At 34.3% G+C, this 11,987-nt stretch overlaps 1 long non-coding RNA gene across 2 annotated transcripts; it reads right to left on the bottom strand.

Annotated features, from left to right (window-relative positions):
• Positions 1-7,905: 7,905 nt before the first annotated feature.
• LOC149231025 (uncharacterized) lies at positions 7,906-9,025 on the bottom strand. 2 transcript variants are annotated; one of them, XR_016247412.1, is made up of 4 exons: positions 8,789-9,025; positions 8,596-8,661; positions 8,409-8,505; positions 7,906-8,178 (listed from the first exon to the last, which is right to left on the bottom strand). It is a non-coding gene; the product is annotated as an uncharacterized LOC149231025 (long non-coding RNA). The 2 variants fall into 2 exon arrangements; XR_016247411.1 differs by lacking the exon at positions 7,906-8,178 and having other exon boundaries at positions 8,182-8,505.
• Positions 9,026-11,987: the final 2,962 nt, after the last annotated feature.

Raw genomic sequence — 11,987 nt, 5'->3', positions numbered from 1 at the left:
AACGCAAAACTGTGACCATTAAATTTCTCGATCTCTATCTTTCCACTGCTCGCCATCTTCTTTCACCATCAGAATCGATCTCGCAGATCTCCCACTGAATAGGGTCTACCACAAGCCCGATCAAAACCCCTTAGAAACAAAGGTGTTCACTTGAAGCCAAAACATCTCCGATACCAAATGTAGGTTTTAACCCCATACAGAAATTACGTGCATACGAATTCTAAAACAAATAAAATAAATAATGCAAGAGCATAACACATAAAATACAAATACACAGAGATTTCCCCTGGATCCCATAACTGGGACTACCAGCTTGATTTTTATATTCCTTTCCATGTTATAATACATATTTATACATGCTGAAGCTTCCAATACCATGGACCGAAAACCATTGCGTCCAAAACCATGGACCGAAAACCATCACGTCCAAAAACATGTGCGAAAATCATGCACAAAACCATAGGTGGGTCCGCCCGACCTAACATAGGTTCCAGAACCAAAATTTTCTGGGGCGTTGCCCCGGACCCCATAGAGTGGGGTTACTTGCACGCCTCAAACACCCTATGACCCCCCCCACTATGCAATCGGTGCAATGATGGGGGGGGGGGCGCTCTGCCCTGCCTCTACACCCCCAGTTAACTACGTGGGCTAGTCGTGGAAAGAATCTAACACAACCCAACACAACTTGATCTGATATGGAGCATATTAGTAATGTTATGCTAATTCTCAATTCAGAATAAAACCCAAGATGCTTATCATTTTCTTGTCAAGTGCTTAAGGGTTCACCATTTTGTTTAATTAATTTATTCCCATGAGAGTTTCTTATGTAAATGTTATAAACAATTTAACAATTAACACATCCTAAAAAATAAAAAAATAACAGCAAAGAACATCAAGATACAACACAAAACACAAAGATTTGATGAGGAGTTCACCCCTCTTGGGCTACGTCTCCTTGGTCTAGCTTCCAATGGTTGGGCCTCTTTATTATGCTCAAAATTACAACAAAACTGTGTTTACAATGCTCAAATTCCTCTAAAACCTGTCTCCATGAGTTTATAATAGTCAAAATTGGTAGAATTGACTCTTTTTGCAACCAATTTGGTGAAAAATTGAAAAAGTTATGACTTCCTCTTTTCTTCCCACTATTCGTTCCACAAAATTCTCCACATTCGACAAGAACCCACAATTTCGCTCCAAAATCTGCTAACCGAGCGAGAATTTCGTTGTGCCATGGGCGATAATGTGTCGGCATCGATTGTCTTTATTACATATTGCCATCGACATGAAATCATGGCAACCTTATGGTCTTGTGAACAAAACGAGTGATTGTGCGATTGCGATATCGGTCGACCTAACGAGATTATTAACAGAAATACATAACTTATCGCATCCGGGATCTCATCGCACATCGCAATCGGTGGTAGTAAAATGCGAGACTATGCTTTCTACGGGATGCAATTGCAATTTTCGATTGTGATATCGCATTACAACTTGGTAGCTGCCGGGCTGATTCTATAGTGTGCTCCCTTTGCCAATCCATCACAATTCGCAACATGTGGGGGCCAATGGTGGCTAACCACTTGGAACCTCCTCATTCGCTGAAGGACTTTTCCACATTATCAAATCCTACCATGCGTATAAGTCAAACTAAATTTTCACTTGCTATAGCTTTTGCACATGAGCTTAGATTTGAGTGTCGTGTGCACCATTAGATTCAGAATCACGAGCTCTTCAATCTAAAGTTGAGTTTAACAAAATTCTGATACTTTTATTTTTTTAGCATAATTTTGAGCACCTGATGAATGGTCTAGCGTTACATTGTGGAAAATATTGTCTCAATATGAAAATCAATCATGGTTAATAATGATCAACCATGGTCAAACGTTGCACTGTTACATGGATTGTCTCAATATGAAAATCAATCAAGGTCAACCATGGTCAACAATGATTATTTTATGGTTTATAATATTTATCTCAAGGTTTATATACATTGGGTTTATAATATTTATCCCTTGGGTTCATAATCCCCTGGGGTTTTAGTATTACTCCCTTGGGTTTATTAATCTAAGGGTTCATAATCCGTTGGGGTTTTAGTATTACTCCCCTGGGTTTATTAATCTAAGGGTTCATATTCCTAGGGTTTAATATTATTCCCTTGGTTCAACCGTGGTTGAGCATGGCCCAACATCGCAGGTGTGACAAATATTGTCTCAATACGAAAATCAACCATGGTCAACCATGTTTATTTAAGAGATTATAATATTTATCTTAGGGTTTATATACTTTAGATTTATATTATTCCATTATTAATATAATGATTCAGCCATGGTTGAGCATGGTCCAACATCACATTTTGAAAAATATTTCTTCAATATGAAAATCAACCATGGTCAAACATGTTTATTTAAGGGTTTATAATATTTATATTAATGATTAAATACCTTGGGTTTACATTATTCCTTTGGGTTTATAGTATTAATCCCTTGGGTTTGGGTTTATAATATCAATTATGGTCAACCATGATCCTCCATTGTCAATCATGATTGACTATGGTCAACCATGTTTTATAAAATCTTTCATGCTCAACCATGGTCAATCATGGTCAACGATGGTCCAATGTCACATTGTGACAAAGATTGTCTCAAAATGAAAATCAACCATGGTCTAGTGTCGCTTTGTGACGATGGTTGTCTCAATATGAAAATAAATCATGGTAAACCATGGTCAACCATGGTCCAACGCCACATTGTGATAAGGAACAATAAATCATGGTAAACCATGGTCAACCATGGTCCAACGCCACATTGTGATAAGGATTGTTTCTCTATGAAAATCATCCATGGTCAAGCGTGGTCAACTGTGTTTATTTTATGATTTATAATATTTATCTTGGTGTTTATATGCCTTAGTTTATAATATATATGCCTTGTGTTTAATATTTTTCTCTTAAGTTCATAATTCCTTGGGTTTATAATATCAATTCCTTGAGTTTGTTTATCTGAGGGTTCATATTCCCAGGGTTTAATATTAACTAATATATAATAATATAATAATGTTTAAATTAATATTTATTAATACAATATTTTCTAAATACATAATTAATATATTAATATATTAACATTAAGATTTATTATATATGGCTTATAATATTGAAATTGATATTAAGGTTTATAATAGAGCATATATTAAGTTGACACCTATGACATATATCAACTATATTTATTAATGTGGTTGTGCTAATTTCATATTATATTTTGTTAATTATGATTTAGCGAAAAACTTTAGAAGTCTCAATACTCACTGCCACTCACCAAGTTACTATTATATCAACTACATTTATTAATGGGATTGTGCTAATTTCATATTATATTTTGTTAATTATAATTTAACAACCAACTTTAAGGCATCAATACTAAGTTCCACTCACCAAGTTACCATTTGTGGATGAGTTTATTTTACTAACAGGCCGTGAGCTATGAGCCATTTGATGGTCCATCTCTTAACACCAACATTCTTCCATCCCACGTAGCATGAGAACGAACTCACACCATCGTAATTTAGGTCGTTTCACATTTCGTTTGGGTATATGTAAGGCAAAATTAGCCAAATAATAAACTGCCCCAAATTCACATAGGCTTTCGCACTGTCGATCTGATAACACTTCAGGCCCTCAGGGTTAACACTGCGATTGACTCTTCTCATCCATACGCCAGGTAAAATCCAGGTAAGATATGAGAATTATGCCAACTATTCCTCCCAAATCAGTTTCATTATGTATTCTTCCCTGCACCCCGCTTCATAGACTTCAACTTCTTCGATCTCTGCCAAGTGCCATATCACCCTCCAAATTTTCCTCTAAAATTTGCCACCTCTTTAGTCTTAACTCACCACCATAGCAAATTGTTAGGGTTACATTTGGCACTGTGTTCCTAAATGAGCGCATTTGATCAATAACACAAAAGGTTTCGATCTATCATCCAAATTTAGATAACAACGAAATATTTTGAAGATTTGTAATAATGGGAGGATGCTCTATTTTGATTATTTGATATGGTCGTAATTTTTAGAAACTATTTTTTTTAAGGATTTGATTACAATTTTTATTTTGTTCATGTTTGTTATTTCAGGAACAGGCATGGAAGCGATCGAGGAACCAATATGGAAATTTTTGGAGGATTGTATGGAATCGATTTCTATAACAAATATATGGAAAATGAAAAAAAAAACTTGGTAATCCAGGTAATCATATCAAGACTGTTGATGAACAAGCAGCGAATTAGTTCAAATGTGAAGAAAATAGGCAAGATCAGTTTGCTCATATTTTTGTTTGTTCCAGATCTTGGTATCTTTAGCCAAATATGATTGTCATCTTTATTTCTATTGCTCGGTAGTTGTTATTTGATCCTTTGTTCTGTGATTTACAGAATGTGAAAAATTCTGAAATTCTAAATACATAATTCTAGATTCTATGGATGCCCTTACCATATTTAAGCTAAAAATTTGTTTTGCTTTTGTGTGTACAGGTGTCAGAATAGCGAGGGCTTAGAGTTAAAAAGACCTTAGAGCCAAACAACATATCAGTTTGAAGGTTGTTGCCAGGAAAATAGTTCAAAGAAATATGCTAATATTTTCCTTAATTTAAGAAACTATTATGCAACGGATGGAAACCAATGGACTCTAATTTCAAGGAGCTTTGTCTCATTTCCTTTTTGGGACGATGTAATTATTTTGCAGTGGAGAAGTTTGTTTATTATAAAAGAGATTATTGTAATCAAATAGGACGACCATAATGTGGTATCACAGGAAGCTGAACATGTTGTAGTATGGATAGGTCTTTGAAAATAGAGAAAATGACTATGATCTTTTTACTTAAACTATGCATTTTAAAAGGAGAAGAAAAAAGAGGCTCAGCCTGCAACTTCTATTGTCATTTTATTTTTATTGCAGAGATTTTTCACATGTCCAAATTGTTCAAATTATATGAGTAAGATGTCTCTATACATATGTAATTTTATTATCTAATCAAATTACATTTGGCACATGTTTTGAGCTTAAATATTATTTGTGTTGAATGATGTTAGATTTAGATCTTGTACTTGGGTGATATTTAGGAAGATAAAGTGAATGCTTTGTTTTTCTTTCATGAAATATTGATACACGTGTTATAAGTTAAATATTAATTTAAGAATTGGATCTCTTTTTTAGTTTATTCAAATTAGTTTAGTTTGGATTTAATAGAGTAGTTATGATTTTTTTACTTTTTATCAAGATATTGTTGTTCATATTTTTTTTGGTTGCATTGGATAATATGTTTATCTTTTAGATTTATACTGCATTGAGGTATTAGAATCATTTAAGCTTTATTAGTTTATTTCTATTTAGAGAAAGACATAGTAGACTAAGTGAGTCCTAAAAGTCATTAAGAGCAACCATCCTAAATAACTTAGGTTATTAAAGTACCTTGGACTGCGTTGTTTCATGTCCTATTAATGAGTGGTCAATTCTTCCTATCAACACTCTCTTTGCTAGAATATGTAAATGGAGGGTAGGGTGGCTTGATTCACAATAACACTATGTAACTTTGAAGGACTTGAATAGATTTAAACCCGTGACATACCTTAAAGTTCAATAGGTTTAAATAAATTGTAAACATAGTTTGTTTTGTCTCTAATTCTAATTTAGTTGGGGTTATCTAATTGAGTAACAATAAATTATTAATTCTTACAATAGTTGATAATTAAAAATAGCAGCTTCACAGGGGTAGGTGAGTTGGTAATCACAATGCAGTGAAGTTCCTTAGAAAGGCAGGTTCTGTACTGAAGGTCACGAGTTCAAATCCCCCAGACTAGCACGAAAGCTGTGGGGAGGGGTGGGCGCAGTTTCCCAGGGGTTATAGTGGAAGTGGTCAAAATCGACCCCGTGTAACGCGAGTTGTGAGGCTGCTCTACTTGCCGATTCCTCTGTAATTAAAAAAAAGATAATTGAAAAATTAGCTATCCAATATTCAAAAAAAAAAAAAACAACAACAAAAAAAAAAAAAAAAAAAAAAGCAAAACTCATAAAAAATTCTTTAAAATATATATGTAAAAATATAAGTCTATTTTAAAGTAAATTCATTTTAAATTAAAATCTTTCAAATATATATTTAAAAAAAATTACATTTTAATTAATTTTATTCATTTTAATAATTAAAATAAATCTAAACTAAGAAATTATACTATCAAATATACCATATCATAATTACTAAATTTAAAATTAAACATATTATATATTAATAAATATATCTCACATAAAAAAATTTGCACCCTTCACTAACTAATAAATTTGGAAATTAAAATAAATCTAACTATAAATTATATATTTGTTTTAAAAGATTTTAATGTAAGAAATTTATTTTAAAATTTATTTTTTTTTTTACTAATTTTATTTATTTTTAATATATAAACTATAAAATAGTTGCAATAATATTGTTATAAATTACATAATTCATCGAAAAATTATAAGTTTATTTTAAAATTAGAAAATTTGTCTAACTTTTAGACCCTAGTATGTAAATTATTAAATAATATAATACTTTTATAAAATTAAAAAATGTAATAATATTATATAAAGAATTCGTTTTTTAATTTTATTCGTTCCTAATATATAAACTTGTGACATCCAGAGGCTTTTGATTCAATTTTTGGACATTTTTACTATTACAGACAAGGAAATTGATAACAATTAGTTATTTTGTTGTTGATAATAATAAATAGTAATTAGATTATTTAAGAAAAAATTAACACTGAATCTGAGGAATTACGGATAAACCTCATTAACTCTCTTTTCACCAGAAAATTATCAATTAGGAGAAGTTATCTCCTTACCTCCTCTCCCTCCAAAACAGGGAGGAGAGGGGAATGAGAGGGGATTCAGAAAAGAAGGGGATTCCTTGAGCCGAACAAAAGTTCAACAGGAAAACCTTTCAATATTATCTTCCATGGTGGAAGAAAGTATTTGTAGGCTGGACTTGGGGTCCTCAAGCCGAGAAAAATTAACGGCTACACTGAAAAACTATTCTGAAGGAATTCAGGAGCTTGGGGTAGAATATTTGACGTAATAACCAAAATTTTCATTGGAAGGGTGGAGAGGCTTCAGCTATGACTGGTCTTCCAATAGTAGATAAGTAACAAATGTATAGTGTGTTAATATTATGTGACTGTAGAATGAAGTAGATTAGGAGAAGTTCTTCCTATAGTAACAAAAGATTCCTTTATGCTTGTTAAATACTTGCATTTAATTTAGATATTTACCATTAAATTACACAATGACTTAAATGTAGTTAAGGAAATAGTCTCTATGAATGAATGAAATTGTGTAAAACTATTTTGTTATTGAAATTACCTTCGGACAAGAAAGAACTATTATCTTGAAGTATACTCAGAATGATGTAAAACCGCTATGTACTGAAACTACTTTATGTGTAAATCAAGATTGTCTTGAAGGATGCATAAAGATTGTGTAAATTTGCTAGATTATTGAAAATTACTTCTGAGTAAATAAAGATTGTTTGGAAATGTACGCAAGACTGTTCTACAGTAAATAACGTATGAATGATTAATTAGGGATGTTCCCAAATAAAAAGAAGGAAAATAACTGATTGTTTCAAACACCTAGCTCGGTAATCTCCTCAAGTTCTTGAAAGAGAAATTATTTCCACTGTTTAGTAAGGGTTAAAATCGTATTTGAAATGCAATCCAGGAATGAGTAAGGAACAATAGATACATTTACGAGCTAGCAGGAAAAGAAAAACTAAGATTGAAATAGGAAAACAAATTCTGTTAATTTTGCAAAGGAAATTCATTCTGTTTCCATAACTTCAAGAAACCCCAAATGAGGAGTTGGAATTGCTTAGCAGTAAGTGTAAAATACAACTATTCTAACCCAGATTTATTCCTCAGCCAGTCCTATTGGGACACCAAGGACGCAGTTCTGGGTGATTGAATGTCTCATACTTAAAAGAAAAGTTAAAAGAAAACAAACATATATTTTAACCATGCAGAACCAGATAGTCTAGCTAAGATGAAATATTCTGTTATTCAAACTACAAGAGACCAATAGCTAAGATAAATGGAAAGAACCACATGCCAATTCGCTAACAAAATATATTTTGAGTAAACCAATTTGCAACTCTTCCTGTATGTACAAACCAAGTCCTTCGTTAGCATTAAGCCCATCAAGGAATTAACAAAAGGATAGCTTCAAAATGTGCATATCACCCTATTGCAAAAAGGGCTTCTCACCCATATTTAATTACAAACGAAAACCTTTAAATGGGTCTTCTGTGAAGACAAAACAGAAAAGAGCTACCCAATTTAATAGGCACGCAATGGAGGTAGGCCAAATCTAAGGAGAGGCACCCATACCATTTTGTTAATCCACGAGGAAGCATAGGTTCCTCTTGTCGCTTGGTGTGTTGGAATTGGAAGAACCCCATCCAAGCCTGATAGTTCAAGACTAACCCTACAAACAGATGTCGAGGTAGCTCAACGCCACGAGTAAGATTGTAAGATAAATTTGAAATGGCCAAAACCTAGGATTTAAACACCTTACCTATATCGAGGAGTTTGAGTGTTTTCTCGGTGCGAGAGGCATCTGAGGTCGTAGTAGTCGCAGTATCTATAGACAGATGTAAGAAGCTGAGCATTAGTTAGATAAACAAACAAGCGTACTCAGATGTTATGAGGTGCATGAAAATAAACCCGAACAATATCAAATTAAGTAATTGAATCAAAATAAGTCTCACCTGCATCCGAAAGGCGGTATTCTGGGAACAGTTGGTAATGCCTCGCTGCAACAGCAGTTGGGATAAACGCTCTTGTTCGATTCACTACCGAGTAGTGATGGAGAAACAAAACCCAACTGCCTGAATGCAACCCAATTGTGTTAGGGTTTTTCAGAGCGATGTTCCAGGGTATGACTCCAAGAAAATGACCAAGCAAGGAAGGTAGGTTCCCCGATGGTTAGCCATAGTTCCCTTAGATTAAGGATGACCGTCAAATCACAACTCTCACATCAAAAGTGCTGATAAAGACCACTTGGCAACAGGAAAGGGTGAACGGCTCACAGCTGGCAGCGTTAGATTACAAGCCAACTAGGTGATTTAACTAAAGCTTAAATGCATTGCAGGCATGTACACGCTATGAACAGAAGGGAGATCTCCACCTCGAGAAAATTAGCTGAAATATATATATATATATATATTACATTGAAATGTGCCTATAGAAATTAATGTGCCTGGTACAATGGCATCAACGCAAATCATACAGGTAATGGTTATTAAACCATAGGGTGTCAACCTTTAATGTACATATATTAATACTCACATACCTTAGGTTATATTTCCACTGATGTGCGGGTGAAGTTATCATGTGACACATTTAATTATTATTATTATTATTATTATTATTATTATAACTGTTGTGTAATTGTATATGTTACAATTGGTATCATATCCCTCAGGGTACGACACCGAGGCCTGGATGGATGAGCATTGAATAACAAAATATTTATGGTGCACAAAGAAGAAGCAAGTGCAACATGATACAAGGAGTAGGATCCACCTCCTCAGGAGGGACAGCCAGACATAACCCAGAGGTGTGGGTATAGTTAGGTGAGGCAAATCAGAGTACAAATGTTGTGCTATGAGAAACAATCCAGTAGCTATGACCAGAGATGCAAGGTTTGTGAACTGATAATGAAATATTACATTTGGAGCAAGAAAAGATTATGAAAAGCCTTTGATATAGGCAGCATCATAGAAATTCAAACCCCATCAAGGATGCAGAAAACATAAATGAATCACATAGACAGTAGGAAGAATGTCTAGAATTTGAAGGGGGGAAAGCTGGTAATGAAGAAAAATCTGATAACGTCTCTAGTAAGAAGGGAACAAAAAGGCAGAAAATTGAACTCCAAGGGGAGTTCAAAAATATCAAGCCACTGGTATATAATGGAGAGGCTGAAGAAGCGACAGAGGACTGGTCAATTAACATGAATAAATACTTCTAGATATATGAATATGATTATAATTTGAGGGTAAGGTTAGCAATTTATCAGTTGCAGGGCAAGTACACCCTGTGGTGGGAAGAAATCAAAACAATTAAAGAAATTAATGAGCAAGAGGTCACATGGGAGCAATTTCAGAAACATTTTAAATACAGATTTCTAACTGAGTGGTCCTATGACGATAAGGAAAAAGAGTTTCATAACTTGAAACTGGGACAACAATTTATGGATGAGTTTGTAGCCAAGTTAACTTCGCTATTAAGATATGTCCCCTACATCCATGAAGAGAAGGCTAAAGTCTAGTGCTTTATTAGCAGTTTACCTATCTATATGAAAGAGAAGTTGGAATTTGACAACCTTAAAATGATGGATGAAGTGGTTCGAAAGGGTCGGATCTACTATCATCAAATGAAGCAAAAGGATGAAGGTAATAAAAATTGGACAAGCAAGAAAGGACAAATTTTTACAGCCAATAAAAACATGAAAAATGTTGGTACCAAGTATTCAGGATGAAAGTGACCAAATGGCTCTACTAATAGGAATCAATAGAGGTATAGATCTTAGAATGAAGTGAAGAAAAGTGAAGCATGGTGAGCACCAGTGTTGCAGCAATAATGTTGCAACTCCTGGGGCTTCCTAATTTACTTTTATCAACCTGGTAGTTCATAACAAACTTGGAAGCAACGGTGCTGTATGCACAAGTACTAGCTCTTATTGCAGGCTGTCACTTGGTCGGCTGGTGCAAGATCACTAGGAGCTTAAGCCAACCTCTATGAATTATCAGAAGAATCTTTTAACTGTGATGAAAGAAAGGTAACTCTACGAAGACTATTCTACTTGCAGAAAGAGAAACAACAATGGAATGTAAGGCAAACCCTAGCAAACCCTAATTTATCCAACTAACCCTAATTTTACAGAAAAGAGATAGAAATTGATGAGATGAATGCCATTGACTACTAAGAAGGTAAATTACAACTATTTAAACAACTTCTGAAAGAAAATGAGAAAATAACATCTTTTTGTGTTTTTATGTGTTTTATGTGAAATTGTTATGCATGTGATTTTGTCTGTTTGTGATTGTGGCAGAGGTTTGGTGGCGATGGAGGATGGATTTGGTTTTTACAGAGGTGGAGGAAGGTGTGGAGAGGTCCTAAGAAGCCCCTAGTACCCTTCTGAAGACTTCCCTTGCAATCAGACTTCGAAAAATCACTCACAGGAAATTCTACAGGAGGATCTACAAGAGGAGGCCGAGAGCTATTTTTGGAGGTTTTGAAGGTGGAAAAATGATGGGAAAGGGTAACTGAAGGCTAGATGAAGGTGTTGAGGTGTCTGGAGCTTGTCAAGGAAGATCAAGAGGGAACATGATGGTTGGATTTGTTCAAATGGCAAGAGGGAAGCGTATGGAGAAAAACATAGAAATTAGGACATATTGGTGAAATGTTACGAATGACTTTGGAAATCTATGAGAAGTGAGCTGATGCAGGCTGATTTATGGATGTATGGTGCGTTGAGGTGTCCTACAAGAGATTTGAACATCTACTTACGAAAACTGATCACAGAAAGGATTAACTACACCATGAAAACAGAAATTTCTCTAACTTGACCTAATTTTTGACCTACAAACAAAAAATGTTGAAGAGTAACCTTTGAAAAAAAAGGCATGGAGAGAGATATATTGTAAAAGAACAGGAAATGATCTAGGCAACTGAATCTGAAAAAACAAATTATCTTTCCAAATCAATTCATCATGCTAGAAATTGCATGGAAGAGGAAAACTGTGTTTTTGGTGGCAACAGTAGTGCCTTGACCTCAAATCATAGTCCTAGAAAGGGAGAAAGGAGATCAGGGCCTGCTATTGGCCTTTTTGAATCTTATCCTGTCACTGCATCAACCTACTTGAGCAACTGAAACAAAAGCACCTATGCAAACCATCAAAA

The sequence above is a fragment of the Pinus tabuliformis genome, chromosome J, assembly GCF_031772625.1.
Source record: "Pinus tabuliformis cultivar Carrire ecotype Pingquan chromosome J, CPIR1, whole genome shotgun sequence".
Lineage (NCBI taxonomy): Eukaryota > Viridiplantae > Streptophyta > Pinopsida > Pinales > Pinaceae > Pinus > Pinus tabuliformis.
This window is presented reverse-complemented; position numbering and strand designations above follow the sequence as displayed.